At 37.2% G+C, this 20552-nt stretch overlaps 1 long non-coding RNA gene, 1 other non-coding gene and 1 pseudogene across 3 annotated transcripts in view; 2 read left to right on the top strand and 1 right to left on the bottom strand.

The window, feature by feature from the left end:
* LOC143642632 (uncharacterized) overlaps positions 1–20552 on the top strand; it is a 180174-nt gene that overhangs the window by 67055 nt on the left and 92567 nt on the right. The window lies entirely within an intron of this gene.
* On the bottom strand, positions 3290–6188 carry LOC143642628 (septin-7-like; annotated as a pseudogene).
* LOC143643059 (U2 spliceosomal RNA) lies at positions 17557–17747 on the top strand. The gene has a single exon (XR_013156100.1). It is a non-coding gene; the product is annotated as a U2 spliceosomal RNA (small nuclear RNA).

Below are 20552 nucleotides of genomic sequence, written 5' to 3'. Positions count from 1 at the left end.
TGTCAAATGGTGCAACCACTGTGGAAGGCAGTTTGGCGGTTCCTCAAAAAACTGAATATAGAATTGCCATACGACCCAGCAATACCATTGCTGGGTATCTACTCAAAGGACTTAAGGGCAAAGACACAAACGGACATTTGCACACCAATGTTTATAGCAGCGTTATTTACAATTGCAAAGAGATGGAAACAGCCAAAATGTCCATCAACAGACGGGTGGCTAAACAAACTGTGGTATATACATACGATGGAATATTATGCAGCTTTATGACAGGATAAACTTATGAAGCATGTAATAACATGGATGGACCTAGAGAACATTATGCTGAGTGAGTCCAACCAAAAACTAAAGGACAAATACTGTATGGTCCCACTGATGTGAATGGACATTCGAGAATAAACTTGGAATATGTCATTGGTAACAGAGTCCAGCAGGAGTTAGAAACAGGGTAAGATAATGGGTAATTGGAGCTGAAGGGATACAGACTGTGCAACAGGACTAGATACAAAAACTCAAAAATGGACAGCACAATAATACCTAATTGTAAAGTAATCATGTTAAAACACCGAATGAAGCTGCATCTGAAGTATAGGTTTTTTTTTTTTTTTTTTTACTATTATTATTACTTTTATTTCTTTTCTCTATATTAACATTCTATATCTTTTTCTGTTGTGTTGCTAGTTCTTCTAAACCGATGCAAATGTACTAAGAAACGATGATCATGCATCTATGTGATGATGTTGAGAATTGCTGATTGCATGTGTAGAGTGGTGTGATTTCTAAATGTTGGGTTAATTTCTTTTTTTCCGTTAATTAATAAAAAAAAAAGGAAACTTACATTTCCTCCTAAAAAAATAAAAAAGAGAGGCTGAAAAGATTGCAGATTTAATGAAAGTCCTGACATCCCAACGTGGCCCTGGAAAGTGGGCTGGCAGCACAGAGATTTTCAGGGCTCAGCATCTGTTCTTTGGGTCCTGGGCAGTGTTGCCAAGTAAGGAAAGTTCTTGGAGACTCTCACTCCTTACTGGATTCCATTCTCCAAAGTTCACTCCCTCCAAAACTATCCCTTTATTCTTCTATTTCCCAAAGAAAAACTTATTCACTGAGACCTAATTACAGCCAAGACCTAAGAACCTTGATTTGACTGTTGGTAATTGGTTACCTTTGTCATCAAGGAGGTAATATGTATACAAATAGGTTGGCATTGGTACGCACAAATGTCACCACACTTAATATCTTACTAGAAATGGAAAAATCAAACTATTGTAAAGGTTTAAAAAATATATATATATATATATATATATATATGCATTTAGGGCTATAAACTTCCGTTTCAGCACTGCCTTTGCCCATCCCATAAGCTCTGATATGTTCTAGTCTCATTTTCATTTGTCTCCAGATATTTACTGACATATCTTGTAATTTCTTCTTTGACTTACTATTTGTTTAAGAGTGTGCTATTTAATCTCCATGCATTTTTGAAATTTCTTGTTCTTTGGTGGTTATTGATTTTCACCATCATTCCTTTACGATGCTTTGAATAAATTCAATCTTAAAAAAATAGTTGTGCCCTGGCATATGATCTATCCTGGGGAATGTTCCATGAGCACTAGAGAATGTATATCCTGGTGTTTTGGGGTACAATGATCTATATATGTCTGTTAGGTCTAGTTCATTTATCACATCTCCATTTCCTTATTTACCCTCTGTTTCATTGTATAAGTACAGAAGAGAGAGGTGTATTGAAATCTCCCACTTTTATTTTTGAAACATCTGTTGCTCCCTTCAGTTTTGGCAGTGTTTGCCTCATGACCTTTGGAGCTCCTTGATTGGGAGCATAAACATTTGAGTGTTATTTCTTCTTGGTGAATTGTCCCTTTTATTAATATGTAGTGCCCTTCCTTGTCTCTCATGACATCTTTGCATTTAAAGTCTATTTTGTCTCATAGCTACTCCTGCTTTTTTTGGTTACAGCTTGCATAGAATATCTTTTTCCATCTTTCACTTTCAGTCTATTTGTATTCTTGCGTCTAAGATGAGTCTCTTTTAAGCAGCATATAGATAGGTCATATTTTTAAATCGATTCTGCCAGTCTGTACCTTTTAATTGGTGAGTTTAGTTCATTAACATTCAAAGTTATTACTGTAAAGGCAGTTTTTGAATCTGTCTTATTCTTTGGGTTTTGTCAGATCTTTATATTTTTTCCCTCTCTCTCTTTTTTTTTAATCCTTTGTTACCCTTACTAAAACTCTTCAATCTGTGTTCTTCTCTAGACCTTTCTCTCCGGTCTTGCCTTCAGCAGACAGAACTTCCTTTAGTATTTCTTGCAGGACCAAATTCTCTCAGCATTTACTTATCTGTGAACATTTTAATCTCTCCTTCATTTTTTTTTAACATCACAACTGTTATTATGTGAGTATTTACAATATAAACAAAAGAAATTCAGAAATACAATACATGGGCGGGCCGCGGTGGCTCAGCGGGCAAGAGTGCTTGCCTGCCATGCCGGAGGACCCCGGTTCGATTCCCGGCCCCAGCCCATGTAAAAAACAAACAAACAAACAAAATATAATAAAATAAGAAAATGTTTCCCTTTCTTCCATCCTTCCTTCCTTCTCTGTCTTTCTTTCCTTCCTTTCCTCCCTCTCTCTTTAAAAAAAAAAAAAAAAAAAAAGAAATACAATACATGAATACAGTTAAATGCAGATGGCGACTTTTGTTTCTTTTCAAAAGGTCATGATTCCCATTCCTAATAAAATAGAGACTGCATATGGGTAGAAACAGGTTTTTTTGTCAGCTTCACAATTTTGTCTACAAATGATCTATCAATGTATTTCTCCGCTGCTAACTTACCATAAAGTGTAACAATGGAGTGAAAAGAAAGTTTCCTTATTGGTTCCTACCATATGAAAGATGCTGTGCTCTATTTGAGAGACCCAATATATAGAAAATACCTAAATTAAAATATTACAAAAATGAAGCAGCAATGAGATTCTGGCTAAAGAGGGCACTAAATGAGAATAGTATATATTTAAGGAATCCAAAACAAACAAACAAAAAGGTTGTTATAAAAAAGCTAGGTGCAGTGTAAGCCTACAGATTTTTTCCCATATGTATTTTTAAACAATGGAAGTGTCAAAAAATAGGGTCAACTGTGTTAGACTAAATTTCATTATTGTATATGCTGTATTGAATGGAACTTCTGTATTATAATTATCACAGAGAAGCATAATTTGCATCATATTATGGCAATTTATCTTCAATAGAAACCTTCCAGAATCCTTTTATTTTGAAATGTCCTGTAAATAGTCAAACCACCAGAACATGATTATAAACAGTAAAATATTCTCTTGCATTAAATTGAAGACATCTATTTAAAAAAAAAAGTACTTAGAGCTGTTACTTTCTAAGTACACAACAACCTAGACAATTCAAGGCATCTCAATCTCCATCAAGAACAACAACAAAATAATAAGTTTCGTCATGCTGTCAAATCCTTCATTATGGATAAAACTGGTGCAAATTGGTCAAACATAGCCAAAAACCACCGATGTCCACTCTGGCACAATGGCAACCAATAGGTAACTGGTGGTCAACAGAGGGTTTAAAAGATCTTACCTTCCTTCTTGTTCTTTTCCAAGGTTCTCAGAGTTCTGTTGTTTTACTATATGTTGTTCAGCTTCCCAATTTGCTTTCTCATCCTCAAACTGATGACATTTTTCCTCTAATTCTTTGTGCTGTGTTTCCAAATCTTTTTCATTTGCTCATGGAGCCGTTGAAGCTCAGCTTCCTTCAGTTTCTGAACTTTTTCTTTGACCTTCATTTCAAACACCTATTCCATATCCATCTTCCTCATCTTGGCTACACATTCCCTTCTCTCTTCCTCCATCTGTGCCAGAAGGCTTTTAGTAAACTGCCCTTTATTGTTGTTAGCAACTCTAAGTCACAGCTGCCATTTTTTTGCTTCTGTAGTTTCATAATGTACATTACTGACATCTTTCAAGCCCTGCATGTGTGCTGTTTTCAAAATATTTCTTAGAATTGTAAAATCACAATGTTCACTATTTTCAGCAACACCCCAAGGATACTGTCTTCCTCTGACCCTTCTGCCATTAACTTCAGTGATAGTATTACTTCCCACCACAGCAAGAGGTAAACAGTCCTTTATCTTTTTAACAAGCTTATTTCCTCCTTCATCATGTTTCTGGAAAGTCATATATTTTACTTTTATGCTTTTGGATTTCTTTACTTATCTTCTTTTTTAATTGAGAAATTTATTACTTTATTCTACATTATATACATATCATAAAAGGTCACAGCAGCTTTTTAAAAGTAGAAGACCCTATGAAGGATAGACAAGTCCCACAGTGAAGCCCAGTAATGAAGGCATAGACTCAGAGCAGTATTTCTGAGGAATAAGAAAGCAGAAACTAAGTCATCCATAGCTTGCAACTATTCCATAGGTTTTCATAAACCTCTTTGGGATTTGTTAACAGCCTAAATGTGCCAGAATGAAAGAGTAATGACCTCTGCAGGATACCCTTCCTAATTCTAGTAATCTATAGCTCTTCAAGGAGGAGTGACTAAATCCTTTATTTCTACTTCACGACATTAAGGATAGGAAAGAGAAATGGAAGTAAAAGCTCAATATTCCAAATTCTTCTTCCTTATTTCAAGCTTTCCTTTTCCATGGAGGTTTCTCTACAGCATACTTCAGGCCTTCTAAGAATTAGTTTCAGTTTTCTGAACACCTAATATTACACGGAAACATTGGTTTCCACTCTATGAAAATAGTCTTTAAACCTATAACTATAATAAGATAAAAATAAAAATACAGTACCAAACTTCACTGGTATATTTCCATATTAAGAACTTCAAAATATACTTATCACTGAGATAATAGTCCTTGGATTAGTTTTCGGTCCACCATGAGCAATTATCTGCTGCATGGAAATATGTCTGAAACTATAGATAAAATACATTAATCATAAATTTCTGTAAAATATAGAAAACTCTTCTTTAAAAAACAAAACAGTAATAAGCTATTGCTGAATTGTTTCCAATTCTATGAAAATGGAACAATTTTGTGGTTGTTGCCAACCCTAGTTCATTGTAATAAAAATGTCCCTAGTTCCTGGTTAAAGTCAGCAACCAATCCATTCTCTTCAATAGATGTCTTCTAGTACTGTAGGCAAGAATTTGTTTTAGGTGTATACTCTGTCCATTAATAAAATCATATTCCAGAGACTGACCAGTGCCACAGTACTGTGTTGCAAACAGTTTTTATCAGGAATAGGATTTGAGAAAGCAATTTCTTCTTTACTCAAATATGAGCCATATATAGTTACTCCTTAGGCATGCAATCATGCAAGAAGCAATTTTCTTCTGATGCATCATGCTGAAAACCCATATTCGACTGATCCCACAGATTGCAGGTTTAGACAACACTGAGCAGCACTAGGATTTTTGCCTTTCAAATGTGACCTTTTCTTCCTCCGATCTGTCATTATCTGTTTTTTCAAACTGTTAGCACTCCTCTGGTGTGAGACTCTTTGCTTTGGCAATACATAGGATGATATTCACTTTTTCATGTAAGTGCTCCATAAACCTGATATCCAGTGGTTTAAGTCCATGTCCTGAAGGAGCAATGACATATAAACAGTACTGCATCCTGCTGTCAGGCATCTGTCATCTGTTAAGATTCTGCATTTAGGAATTCCTCAAAGTTACTATCAATGTAATTGATGATAGGCTGCCAACAATTACTATTCACATCTCCAAATCCTGGGGTATCAACTATTATAAGCAGCAACTGAACACCGCCTTGTTTGATTAAAACTTTGGATTGTTCCACTTGTACAGTCTTTTTTTATTCTATGGGAATGACCTGGATACTTTGGAGAATAAAAAAGCTGTGAGGAATAATGAGTTGATTAATGTTGACTTTCCCAATCCAGAGTCACCTACTAATTCACTAAGAGTGAATTCAAACCCTCTTTTCATAGATTTTCTCTGTACTTGATTTGGGAGATTTGCAAATCCCACACAGCCTTCAAGGTTCTTCTGTTGGCATGGTGCTGCTGTTGTCTTCCCCTCAGCAGGAGTGAATCTCACACTGACTGACATCCCCTCCCTCTCTGTAATCAACACCTCTCCCTCATTTAAAAAAAATTTTTTTTATTGCGAAATATAACATATACACAAAAAGCAATAAATTTCCAAGTATATCCCAACAACTAGTTATAGAACAGATTATAAAGTTTGGTATGGGTTACAGTTCCACAATTTTTTGTTTTTCCTTCTAGCTGCTCCAAGACACTAGAGACCAACAGAAATATCAATATAATGATTCAGCGGTCATACTCATTTGTCAAATCCTATTTTCTCTGTTATACTCTTCCTTCTCCTTATACTATATATATAAGCAAAAAATTTCAAAGAACATCAATAATTAGTTGTAGAAAAGATTTCAGAGTTAGGTATGGGTTATGATTCCACAATTTTAGGTTTTTATTTCTAGCTGCTCTAAGGACTGGAGGCTAAAAGAAATATCAGTGTAATGATTTAGCAGACTCATTTGTTAAACCCAACCTTCTCTGTATAACCCCACCATTACCTTTGATCTTCTCCCACTCTTTAGGGAGAGATTTGGCTATGCCCACTCTAACTTTTTCGTGTTGAAAGGGACTATTGATAATATGGGATAGGGGAATGGAACTGTACCAGGGAGACTTTCACCCCTGGATGTCATATCCCATGTAGGGTGAAGGGCAATGGTTTCACTTGCAGAGCTGGGCTTAGAGAGGCCACATCTGAGCAACAAAAGAGGTCCTCTGGAGGTGACCCTTACGCATACATTTGACATTCTGGAAAGGCTGGCCCACTGCATTTCAAGACTTAATTGGACCAGTGATCCATCTGGAGGTTGTAGGTTTTGGAGAGTTACCCTAGTGCATGGAACCTTTGTAGAATCTTTAATATCCTAGGTATTATTCAGGATTGGCAGGAATGCTTTTGGTTGGGGTTTGGTAAGTTATGATAAATAGCAATGTCTAACGTAGCATGTGTAGGAGTGACCTCCAGTGTAGCCTCTTGACCCTATTTGAACTCTCTCAGCCACTGATACCTTACTTGCTACACTTCTTTCCCCCCTTTTATCAGGATGGCATTATTGATCCCATGGTGCCAGGGCCAGCCTCATCCCTGGAAGTTATCTTCTATGCCACCAGGGAGACTTTCACCTCTGGATGTCATATCCCATGTAGGATGGAGGGCAATGGTTTCACTTGCAGAGCTGGACTTAGAGAGGCCACATCTGAGCAACAAAAGAGGTCCTCTGGAGGTGACACTTATGCATACAATAGGTAGTCTAGGCTTCTCTACTACATACCTAAGCTTTACAAGAGCAAGCTTCAAGATCAAGGGCTTGGCCTATTGATTTTGGTGTCCCTAATGTCTGGCACAGTATCTGGGATTTCCCTGGTGGTAAAGTTTGATAGTTCCATAATTTTTCTCCCTTCCCTCAAGGGACTATGCCAGTTCTTTTTGATTATCTGCTTAATATACTCTGGGATATATCCAGGCATTATATTAAGCTATACAGGATTAAAGGCTCTCATTCGTTTTCTGGGCTCCCTATGTCTGGATTGTTTAATTGAACTATGCAGACAGGTTGAGTTAGATTATGTGCTACTGAAAATTTAGGTTCTGGACATAATAAAACTTTCTTCCTTTTGTCTCCAAGAGTAGGTGAAGTTCTAAAATACAGGCATGTCTTCCTTACTCCTGTATTCTGAATTTCCCTAGTAACAACTCAATCAGCTTTATTCTTATCTCTAAATATAAGGTTATACATACACAAAACAGCCCCCTCAAAACCCAGGAATAAAAATGACCACTCCAGACTAAATGTGACTGCTACAAGAGCTTATAATCTAGGCCCCAGTTTTCTTATAAGTATTTTCTAAATAAGATCATACAATATTTGCTCTTTTGGTTCTGGCTTATTTTGCCTCACCAAATGTCTCACAAGTTCACTCATATCATTGCATGCCTCACAACTTTGTTCTTTTTTGTAGCAGCACCACTTTCAATCATGTAATTACACCATCATTCACCAATCTACTAGTCAGTGCATCTTTCAGCCACCTCCATCTACTGGGCCTTATGTATAATGTCCAAAATCAACAGTCCATCAACATTATGTAAATTATGTAAATCAATTTTACATAATTTCACTGTTCCCAAGAGAAAGATAGCCAATAAACATACCCTCACCAAATAGAAAATCCAAACTGCCTCCAAACTCTTGCCCCTCCCCCCTTTATTTATCCCTGCTGTTGCTGTGGTATTACTGATGTTTTCCTGTTTAACATACCCCATAGCATGCAATAACATTTTTTCCTCTATACCCCAATATTATACTCTTTGTACAAGATTCTTCCCTTCACAGTAGTTCATGTAATAACTTATTTATATTTGTAGGGTTAATTAGTGGGACACATGAGTCTATACAACCCCTTTCAATCATGTTTACCTTCAATATGGTAATATTATAGACTCACTAGTGAACCACCTTCACTTCTATCTATTACCTTACAGTTAAGGTCAACTTCATTAGCTAACTGTTCACCCATGTCAAGCTTCTGTGTATCTCCAAGTCCCCTGTATTTTGTATTATAAGCCTCTGATATTACCATTACCATGGTCATAAAAGTGGAATCATACAGTATCTATCCTTTTGTGTCTGGCTTATTTCACTCAGCATTATGCCCTCAAAGCTCATCCACTTTGTCAGGTGGTTCAGGACGTCATTTCATCTTATTCCTGCATAATACTCCATCGTATGTTTATGCCCTCATATTGATGGACATTTGGTTTCTTTCCATCTTTTGGCAATTGTGAATAGTGCTGTGATGAATATCGGTGTGGAAATGTCTGTGTCACTGTCTTCAGAACTTCTGGATACCTACTGAGTAGTGGTATTGCCAGGTCATAGGGCAACTCAATATTTAGCTTTCTGAGGAACCACCAAACTGTCTTCAATAGCAGCTGTACCATTATACATTCCCACCAGCAGTACATAAGTATCCCAATTTCTGCACATCCTCTCCAACAACTGTAATTTCCTGTTTAATAGCAGCCATTCTTATAGGTGTGAAGTGGTATCTCATTGTAGTCTTGATCTGCATTTCCCTTGTAACTAATGAGAATGGGCATCTCCTAATGTGCTTTTGAGCCATCTGTATTTGCTCTTCAGAAAAATGTCTATTTATATCTTTAGCCCACTTTATAATTGTGTTGCTTGTAGTTTTGTTGTTAAGATGTATGATTTCTTTATATATACAAGATATCAAACCTTTAGCTCATGTGTGTTTCCAAATATTTTCTCCTGTTGAGTTGACTGCCTCGACTTTTTTGACAAAGTCTTTTGATGCATAAATGCATTTGATTTTGAGGAGTTCTCATTTATCTATTGTTTCTTTTGTTGCTTGTGCTTTCGGTGTAAAGTTTAGGAAGCTACCTCCTATTACTAGGTCTTGAAGATGTTTCCCTACGTTTTCTTTTAGGAGCTTTATGGTGCTGGTTCTTATATTTAGATGTTTGATCCAATTTGAGATTATTTTTGTATAGCGTGTAACATAAGGGTTCTCTTTCATTCTTCTGGGTATTGATATCCAGTTCTCCCAAGCCCATTTATTGAAAAGACTATTTTGTCCCAGTTCAGAGGATTTGGGGTCCTTGTCGAAAATCAGTTTTTACCATAGATTTGGGGGGTCTATTTCTGTGCTCTTGATTCTATTCTATTGGTCTATGCTTTTATCTTTGTGACAGTACCAATCTGTTTTGATCACTGTAGTGCTATAATAAGTTTTAAAACTGGAGGGTGTTAATCCTCCCAATTCATTCTTCTTTTTTAGGATGCTTTCAGCCTTTTGTGGTCTCTCTCTTCCAGATGAATTTGGTAACTAGCTTTTCCAAGTCTTCAAAGTAGGTTATTAGGATTTTGATTGGTACTGCATTGAATCTGTAGATTAATTTGGGTAGAAGTGACATCCTCACTACATTTAATCTTCCTATCTGTGAGAATGGAATGTCTTTCCACCTATTTAGATCTTTGATTTCTTTTAACAACGTTATGTAGTTCTCTGTGTACAAGTCCTTTACGTCCCTAGTTAAATTCATTCCTAGATACTTAATTCCTTTAGTTGCTATTTTGAATAAAATTTTTTTCCCTAATTGACTCCTCAGTTAAGTCATTGCTTGTGTATAGAAACATTACTGCTTTTTGCATTAATTTTATAACCTGCCACCTTGCTGAATTCATTAGTTCAAATAGCTTTGTTGTAGATTTCTCAGGATTTTCTAGGTATAGTATCATGTCATCTGAAAATAATGAAAGTTTTACAACTTCCTTTACAATTTGGGTGTCTTTTATTGCCTGATTGTTCTCACAAGAACTTGTAGTACACTGTTAAATAACAGTGGTGACAAAGGGCATTCTTGTCTTTTCCCAATCATAGGGGTAAAGCTTTCAGCCTCTCACCATTGAGGATGATGCTGCTATGGTTTTTTTTTTTTATATATGCTTTTTATCATGTTGAGGAAGTTACCTTGGCTCCTAACTTTTGAAGTGTTTTTACTAGAAAAGGACGTTGAATTTTGCGGAATGCTTTTTCAGTATCAGTCGAGGTGATCATATGATTTTTCCCTTTCGATTTGTTAATGTGCTATATTATATTAACTGATTTTCTTGTGTTGAACCATCTTGCATTCCTGGTATAAACCCAACTTGGCCGTGGTGTATGATTCTTTTAATGTGCTGTTGGATTCAATTTGCTAATATTTTGCTGAAAATTTTTACACCTACATTCATTAGGGAGATTGGTCCGTAGTTTTCTTTTCTTGTAGCATCTTTACCCGGTTTTGGTATTAAAGTGATGTTAGCGTCATAAAATGAGTTAGGTGGTGTTTCTTTTTCCTCACAGTTTTGGAAAAGTTTGAATAGGATTGGTCTTAGTTCTTTTTGAAATGTTTGATAAAATTCCCCTACGAAGCCATCAGGCCCTGAGGATTTCTTTGTAGGAAGATTTTTGATGACTGCTTGAATCTCTTTAGTAATGATTGGTTGATTGAGATCTTCTATTTCTTCTTGAGTCAGTGCAGCCTGTGTGTTTCCAGGAATTTGTCCATTTCATGTAAGTTGTCTAGTTTGTTGGTGTATAGTTCTTCATAGTATGCGCTAATGATTATTTTTATTTCTTCAGCGTCTGTGGTAATGACTCCACTCTCACATTTCTGATTTTGTTGATTTGCATCCTCTCTCTTTGTCAGCCTTGCTAGTGACCCACCGATTTTATTAATTTTCTCAAAGAACTAACTTTTGGTTTTATTGATTCTTTCTATTGTTTTGTTCTCTCATTCATTTAACTCTGTTTAATCTTTCTTATTTCTCTTCTTTTATTTTGCTTTGGTGTTAGTTTGCTTTTCTTTCACAAGTTCCTCCAGGTGAGCAGTTAAGTCCTCAATTTTTCCTTTCTTCTTTTTTAATATAGGCATTTAAGGCAAAAAATTTCTTTCTATGCACATCCTATGCCTCATCCCATAAGTGCTGATATTCTTGTTTTCATTAGTCTCTAAATAGCTACTGATTCCTCCAGCAATTTCTTCTTTGACCCACTCATTGTTTAAGAGTGTGTTATTTAATCTCCATATATTTGTGAGAGTTCTTGTTCTTTGGTGGTTTATTGATTTCCAGCTTAACTCCATTGTGTTCAGAGGAAGTGCTTTGAATAATTTCAATGTTTTTATATTTATAAAACCTGTTTTGTGCCCCAGAGTATAATCTATCCTGGAGAATACCCCATGAGCAGTAGAGAAGAATGTATATCCTGGTGTTCTGGGGTGTAATGACCTATATATGTCTGTTAGATCTAATTCATTTATCAAATTGTTTTGAGTTCTCTGTTTCTGTGTTGATTCTGTCTGGTTGTCTTGTCTATAGAGAAGAGTGGTGTATTGAAGTCTCTCACTATTATTATTGAATCATCCATCACTCCCTTCAGTTTTGCCAATGTCTGTCTCATGTACTTTAGAGCTCCTTGATTGGGAGCATAGACATTTATGAGTTACTTCTTCTTCATTAATTGTCCCTTTTACTAATATATAGTGTCCTCCTTAGTCTCTTATGATGTCTTTACATTTAAGTCTATTTTGCCTGATATTAATATAGCTACTCCTGCTTTATTTTGGTTACAGCTTGTGTGGAACATCTTTTACCACTTTTTACTTTCAATCTATTTGTATCCTTAAGTTTAAGATGAGTCTCTTGTAAACAGTATATAGTTGGATTATATTCCTTAATCCTTTCTGCCATTCTGTATCTTTCAATAGGTAAATTTAATCCATTAACATTCAAAGTTATTACTGTAAAGGCATTTCTTAAATCCACCATCTTATCCTTCGGATTTTTTCTGTCTGATCTATATGTTCTTTTCCTTCTTTCTCTTTTTATCCTTTAAGTTACCCTCACTGGTACTCTTCAATTCTGTGCCCTCCTCCAGACCTCCCTCTCCTGTCTTTTGTTTTTTCAGCTGACAGAACTCCTTTTACTATTTCTTGTAGAGTTGGTCTCTTGTTGACATATTCTCTCAGCCTTTGTCTGTGAAAATTTTAATCTCTCCCTTAATTTTGAAGGACAGTTTAGCTGGCTACAGAGTTCTTAGCTGCAAGACTTTCTCTTTTAAGATCTTAAATATATCATATCACTGCCTTTTCACCTCCATTGTGCCAGTTGAGTAGTCCAAACTGTCTTATGTGGTTTTCCTGGTATGTAGGAGATTGCTTTTCTCTTGTTGCTTTCAGGATTTTCTGCTTCTCTTCAACATTTGACAGACTGATTAGTATGTGTCTTGGGGAAGGCCTATTTGGATTTATTCTATTTGGAGTTTGACAGGCTTCTCTGATTTGCATATTTACATCTTTTATAAAGGTTATATCCTCCACTAATCTTCTTAACCCTTTACTCTTCTCTTTCTGGGACACTGATGATTCTTCTATTTGTGCGCTTTGTTTTGTCCATCATTTCCCTGAGATCCAATTCAGATTTTTCTATTTTTTTCACTTACTCTTTTATGTGCTCAAAATCAGTTGTCCTGTCCTCTAGTTCATTATTCTTTCTTCTGCCTCTTCAAATCTGTTGTTGTGTATCTCGTATATTTTAAATTTGATCTACAGTATCTTTTCATTTCCAAACGACCTGCTATTTTTCAAATTCTTCTTTATGCTCTTCTAGTTCTTTTTGATATTATTATCCAAATAAATTCAATGGGTCATCTTTAGCCAACCTATTGAGCTTATTTAAGAGATTATGGATATCTGTGATTAGTTATTCCAAATACTGTGTCTCCTCTGGGGTTTTAATTTGGTCATTTGGCTGGGCCATATTTTCTTTTCTTTTTTTTAAATTTATTTATTAATTAAAAAATAAGGAAACAAAATAAAACAACATACATAATCAGTAATTCACAATATCATCACTTAGTTGCATATTCATCATTTCTTAGAACATTTGCATTAATTCAGAAAAAGAAATAAAAAGACAATAGAAAAAGAAATAAAACGAACACAGGAAAGAAAAAAAAAAGATTATACCTACCATACCCCTTACCCCTTGCTTTCATTGATCACTAGCATTTAAACTAAATTTATTTTAGCATTTGTTCCTCCTATTATTTATTTTTATTCCATATGTTCTACTCCTTTGTTGACAAGATAGATAAAAGGAGCATCAGACACAAGGTTTTCACAGTCACACAGTCACACTGTGACAGCTGTATCATTATTCAATCATCCTCAAGAAACATGGCTACTGGAACATAGCTCTACATTTTCAGGCAGTTCCCTCCATCCTCTCCATTACGTCTTGAATAACAAGATGATATCTACTTGATGCATAAGAATAACCTCCAGGATAACCTCTTGACTGTTTGGAATCTCTCAGCCATTGACACTTTGTCTCATTTCCCTCTTTCCCCTTTTGGTTGAGAAGGTTTTCTCAATCCCTTGATGCTGAGTCTCCGTTCATTCCAAGATCTCTGTCCCACATTGCCAGGAAGGTCCATACCCCTGGGAGTCATGTCCCTTGTAGAGAGGGGTAGGGTGTGAGACTGCTCGTTGTGTTGGCTGGAGAGAGGGGCCACATCTGAGCAACAAAAGAGGCTCTCTTGGGGGTGACTCTTAGGCCTAAATTTCAAGTAGGCTTGACCTATCCTTTGTGGGGTTAAGTTTCATATGAACAAATCCCAAGACTGGGGGCTCTGCCTATAGCTTTGGTTGTCCACACTGCTTGTGAGAATATCAAGAATTCAACTTGGGGAAGTTGAATTTCTCCCCGTTCTCACCACTCCCCGAAGGGTGCTTTGCAGATACTTTTCCACTCACTGATCAAATCACTCTGGGATTCATCGGGGCATCACTCTGGACAAACCAGCAAAATCTCATGTCCTACCTGAGATTCCAAGTACTTATGGCGTTCAGTCAAACTATCTACATAAATATATTAGGAAATGCACTAGTCAAAATATAAATTTTGTAACTAATAAACATTTTTTGCTTTAGTCTTACACAGAAGGTGACATTTTAAAATATTACCATCTATTTTCAGCACCCTGCAATAATGACATTCCTTCGTTCTTCCTCATGCAAATACATTTTTAAAATTGTACCTTGTACATTTCACTATTATTATACACTCTAGGCATTCCTAGATTATACCATCTCAATCTTTAACATCTATCTTTCTTTCTGATTTCATTTATGTCCCCAGCCCTCCTCCCTCTATCATTCTCCCACGCAGCTTCATTCAGTGTTTTAACATAATTATATTACAGTTAGGTAGTATTGTGCTGTCCGTTTCTGAGTTTTTGTATCCAGTCCTGTTGCACAATCTGTATCCCTTCAGCTCCAATTACCCAATATCTTACCCTATTTCTATCTCCTGATGGTCTCTGTTAAGAACAAAATATTCCAAGTTTATTCACCAATGTCAGTTCATATCAATGAGACCATATAGTATTTGGCCTTTAGTTTTTGGCTAGTCTCTCTCAGCATAATGTTCTGGACCATATTTTTTTGCATCTTCATGTGCTTTGTGATTTTCTGCTGCCTTCGAGGCATTTGATTATCTTTATGAGATTATTTTGAAAGTTGATTTCCTTGCTCATCTATGATTTTATAGGTGCTTGGGTTTGCATTGTAGGTCTCTCTTTGCACTTGGCTTGTCAGTAATTCCCCAGCAAACCAAGGCAAGAACCTCATGCAGGAGCTGCAACTCTAACGGAAGATCTGTTAAAAGCTAGGTAAATCAGTTGCAGAGGGAGTTCAAATAGAATTGAGAGGCTACTCTGGGGGTTGCTCTTACCCAAGCTTCAGTTATACCTTGCTACCTATCATAATCTGCCAACCCCCAATCAGGACCATTCCAGCTAATCCTAAAGAATACCTAAGGCAATATATAAGATTACACAAAGGTTCCATGCACTAGAATAACTTTCCAGAAACCTACAACCTCCAGATGGGTCCCTGGTCCAGATAAGTCCTGAAACCTAGCCCAGCCTCTCCAGAACATCAGAGTTCCATCTCCCTACCCCATATTCATAACAGACCCTTCCAATATGAAAAATTTAGAATTGCCATAGCCAAAGCACCCCTGAGGAGAGGGATGGATCAAAGGTGATGATGGAGTTGTTCAGAGAAGATAGGATTTAACAAATGAATATAAACAGTGAATCATTAAATTGATATCTCTTTTAGTTTCCAGTATTTTAGAGCAGCTAGAAGTAAAAACCTAAAATTGTGAAATTGTACCCCATGCCAAACTCTGAAATATTTTCTACAACTAATTGTGGTGCTGTGCTTTGAAATTTATGGCTTTTTGTATATATGTTATTTTTCACAAAAAAAAATGAAGGAAAAATATTGTTATAAGAAAATGTTTAAGCCCTCTAGCCTCCTATATTCTGAAACAGCTAGAAGGAAAACTATGAGAGCATCGTATGGTAGCCCATGAGAAACCCTTGGATCTTTCCTGTACCACTTGTCGAAGAGTGCTTTGAAAGCTGTTGCTTTTTTATTTCTTTGTTTTGTATATGTTATACTATAAAATTAGAAAAGTTAAAAAAAAAAAAAGCTAGGCAAAAAGTTTGCCAGACTGCACTTTTCACATATTATCAGCAGATGGCGCTCTTGGGCTACCTCTTTCCCTTAGGCAGGGCTTTTTTCCCCACTTAAGTCAGCCGGCTGGGCTAGGACTCAAGCAGGTGCAAAGCCAATCAAGGCTCCAGGTCTCCATGTGAACTGAAAGCTGCCAATCTTGTAGCTGGAGACTGGGCAGTGTGCACCTCTGTGGAAAATCTGCTTGTGGGTACAATGGGTCTGGTGGCCCCCAGGCTCCCTGTGTAATACATTGGACTATGGGACTATTTCACTACCCCTGCCCAGAGCCAGCTCAGGAGTGTCTGGCAGTAAGGCCCAGATAGCTACTGCATCCCTGCCTCTGCCCATGCACCCTGTGGGCACTCTGGGCCTTCATGGTGAAAGGTTAGAAGCAGTAGGACCTAGGGTATCTCTTTTACTGGTAAGTTGTCAGACCAGCTCTGCTCTGTGACCCTCCCCCTCCTCCTGAGGGGTGGGTCCCCTGGTCTCAAACCAGGCACCCAAAGCACCCTGCCTCAGGAGTGGTGTATAGGCACTGTGCCCCAGCAGCAAGATCTCTGTGTGTAGGTATAGTAAATTAGCTGGCTTCTGGATTCCATACGGTAGCTCCTAGCTGTGCATTGCAGCCTGCCCCAGGTGCAGATAAACTCACCCTGTCCTCTCAAGCGTTAATTTCTCTGTTTTTTCACCCATGTCCTCCCTATATTATGTAGAAGTCTCTCTCTGGTCACTTGTACCCTGGAACCACTGGTTTGTTAATTTTTCTGTCACTTCTCTAGTTAGTCCATGGAGCAAGGGTGAACTCAGCCGATCCTATTCCACAATCTTCCCTCCTTCACTTTTGAAAAACACTTTTGCCAGAGAATTCTTGGTTGGAGATTTTTTGGTTTTGAGCACTATTTAATGTCTTTCCTTATGTCTATTTGCCACAATGGTTTCCAATGAGAAATCAGCACTTAATCAAACTCCTTTTTATATCATGCTGCTTCTCATGCAGTTTTTAGAATCCTCTTTGGCATTCAACAGTGTGATTATAAGATGATGTGGCATATTTGGTTTATCCTGTTTGGAGTTTCTGAGCATCCCATGTATTTTGTTAAATTTGCAAAGTTTTCAGTCGTTACTGTTATTCTTTGAATATTCTGTGCCCCATTCTTTCTTTTCCTTCTGGAACTTCCACACTACATCAATTGGCATACTTCATGGTGCCACAGGTTCCTCAGGCTTTATTTTTCTTCATTCTCTCCTCTTTCTGCTCTCAGATTAGATGATTTCAATTAACTTCAAATTCACTGATTCTTTCTTTTAGCAGCTGAACCTGCTGTTCAAATTGTTACTGTGATCGCTTCTCAGCCTTTTGGCTAAGATCACGTGTAGTAACTGTTCTTATCAGTTTAATATCTGATGAGTCCTCTATCCGAGGACAATATATTAAATGGATTTTTGGAGCAGGGAGATGGAGTAGGAGCTTGCTCCGTCCACTCCACGCATCGACCTGGTATTGCAGTACTTCCAGGAACGGTGCACCCCTCCCTCAATTGCGATGTGAACTGACAGACTTGACTTTTCAATGCTCTCCAGGCTTGCTCCTTTTCTTTACCACACCGGGATGTCCAGAGCTCCCTTTGTGTCTTTCCCTCTGAGCTGCTTGTGCTGTCCTTTCTCCCTATTAAAAAAACAAACAAACAAACAAAAAAACAAAAAAAACTGTTACTGTAATCTTCAACTGCTTATTTCATTTTTCATAATTTCCAGTTCTCTACTGATGTCATCTTTGTGCTCATCTACATTTTCCTGTTTTCTCTTAGTTCTTTGTCCATGTTTTTCTTTAACTCTTTGAGCTCATTTAGGGTCACTGTACAAAAGTCTTTGACTGGAATGTTCCTGGTCTGATCCTCATTGATGGTCAAATGCTTCAATCCTCTCCTTTGCCTGGGCCATCGCTTCCTGTTTCTTTGTACATTCTGTAATCTCTTGTTGAGTCCTGGATATTTTGATAATTTAATGTTACTGCTGCAACATTTCAGCAGTGTAATTCCAGTGTAAATTTTCTGGAATTTACACTGAGGCATCTGTTCCCCAAGTATGCATCACATTAGTGTTATGTCAAAGCTTTCCTTGAATGCCAGGAGCTAACAAAAAATAATTAAAAAGACATCTTTCCCACTTCGCAGATTGAAATGTGCAAGTGCTGTCCTTCAGGAATTATCCATTCAATGAGTTTGAAGAATAGGTACAAGCCAAAGCATAGTGGCCTCCCTGGTCCTTCTCTGTGCATGCATTTTGTCTTAGGCATGCATGTTTGACACTAGGAATTCCTGTATTTACATGGTTCCTAATATCTCTTTTTTCCCTAGGAAACTGTTTCCTCACAGTTGTGGACCTGGCTCTGCATGTCATACAGCTGGCAATCCCTTTACCAGACATCCACTTGACTTTTCCCCAGTTTTTTGCAGAAGAGCTCTGTGAGCTGCTTTTTACATGCAGGTCAAGTTCTAGGATGGTGAGCACCTCAGGCCACCACCAGATGGACTGGGTCAGGCATATATACTCCCAATAAGGGCACAAAGGTAACTGCTCCCTCTGGTAATGGGACCAAGTATCTACACTGGGAGCATGCGCCAGCTCTGAACAAAGCTGGTGAGGGTTGGTGGTGTACCAGTTAGGGCTCTATAAAATCTATCACCAAGTAGCCTATTTCTGGATTTGGCACTTATCCTTTTACTGCAAACCCTTAACTGTTTTCTGGAGTTTTTTATTTATTATTATTAATTAAAGAAAAAAAAGAAACTAACACAACATTTAGAAATCATTCCATTCTACATATGCAATCAGTAATTCTTAACATCATCACATAGATGCATGATCATCATTTCTTAGTACATTTGCATCGATTTAGGAAAAGAACTAGCAAAACAACAGAAAAAGATATAGAATGTTAATATAGAGAAAAAAATAAAAATAATAATAATAGTAAAAAAAAGGAAAAAGAAAAAAAAAGACACAAACAAACAAACAGACAAACAAAAAAAACCCTATAGCTCAGATGCAGCTTCATTCAGTGTTTTAACATGATTACTTTACAATTAGGTATTATTGTGCTGTCCATTCTTGAGTTTTTGTATCTAGTCCTGTTGCACAGTCTGTATCCCTTCAGCTCCAATTACCCATTATCTTACCCTGTTTCTAACTCCTGCTGGTCTCTGTTACCAATGACATATTCCAAGTTTATTCTCGAATGTCGGTTCACATCAGTGGGACCATACAGTATTTGTCCTTTAGTTTTTGGCTAGACTCACTCAGCATAATGTTCTCTAGGTCCATCCATGTTATTACATACTTCATAAGTTTATTCTGTCTTAAAGCTGCATAATATTCCATCGTATGTATATACCACAGTTTGTTTAGCCACCCGTCTGTTGATGGACATTTTGGCTGTTTCCATCTCTTTGCAATTGTAAATAACGCTGCTATAAACATTGGTGTGCAAATGTCCGTTTGTGTCTTTGCCCTTAAGTCCTTTGAGTAGATACCTAGCAATGGTATTGCTGGGTCGTATGGCAATTCTATATTCAGTTTTTTGAGGAACCGCCAAACTGCCTTCCACAGTGGTTGCACCATTTGACATTCCCACCAACAGTGGATAAGTGTGCCTCTTTCACCGCATCCTCTCCAGCACTTGTCATTTTCTGTTTTGTTGATAATGGCCTATTTGGTGGGTGTGAGATGATATCTCATTGTGGTTTTGATTTGCATTTCTCTAATGGCCAGGGACATTGAGCATCTCTTCATGTGCCTTTTGGTCATTTGTATTTCCTCTTCTGAGAGGTGTCTGTTCAAGTCTTTTTCCCATTTTGTAATTGGGTTGGCTGTCTTTTTGTTGTTGAGTTGGACAATCTCTTTATAAATTCTAGATACTAGACCTTTATCTGATATGTCGTTTCCAAATATTGTCTCCCATTGTGTAGGCTGTCTTTCTACTTTCTTGATGAAGTTCTTTGATACACAAAAGTGTTTAATTTTGCGGAGCTCTCATTTCTTTCTTTCTTTCTTCAGTGCTCTTGCTTTAGGTTTAAGGTCCATAAAACCGACTCCAATTGTAAGTTTCATAAGATATCTCCCTACATTTTCCTCTAACTGTTTTATGGTCTTAGACCTATTGTTTAGATCTTTGATCCATTTTGAGTTAACTTTTGTATAGGGTGTGAGATACGGGTCTTCTTTCATTCTTTTGCATATGGATATCCAGTTCTCTAGGCACCATTTATTGAAGAGACTGTTCTGTCCCAGGTGAGTTGGCTTGACTGCCTTATCAAAGATCAAATGTCCATAGATGA

This window comes from Tamandua tetradactyla, chromosome 7, assembly GCF_023851605.1.
Source record: "Tamandua tetradactyla isolate mTamTet1 chromosome 7, mTamTet1.pri, whole genome shotgun sequence".
Taxonomy (NCBI): Eukaryota; Metazoa; Chordata; class Mammalia; order Pilosa; family Myrmecophagidae; genus Tamandua; species Tamandua tetradactyla.
This window is presented reverse-complemented; position numbering and strand designations above follow the sequence as displayed.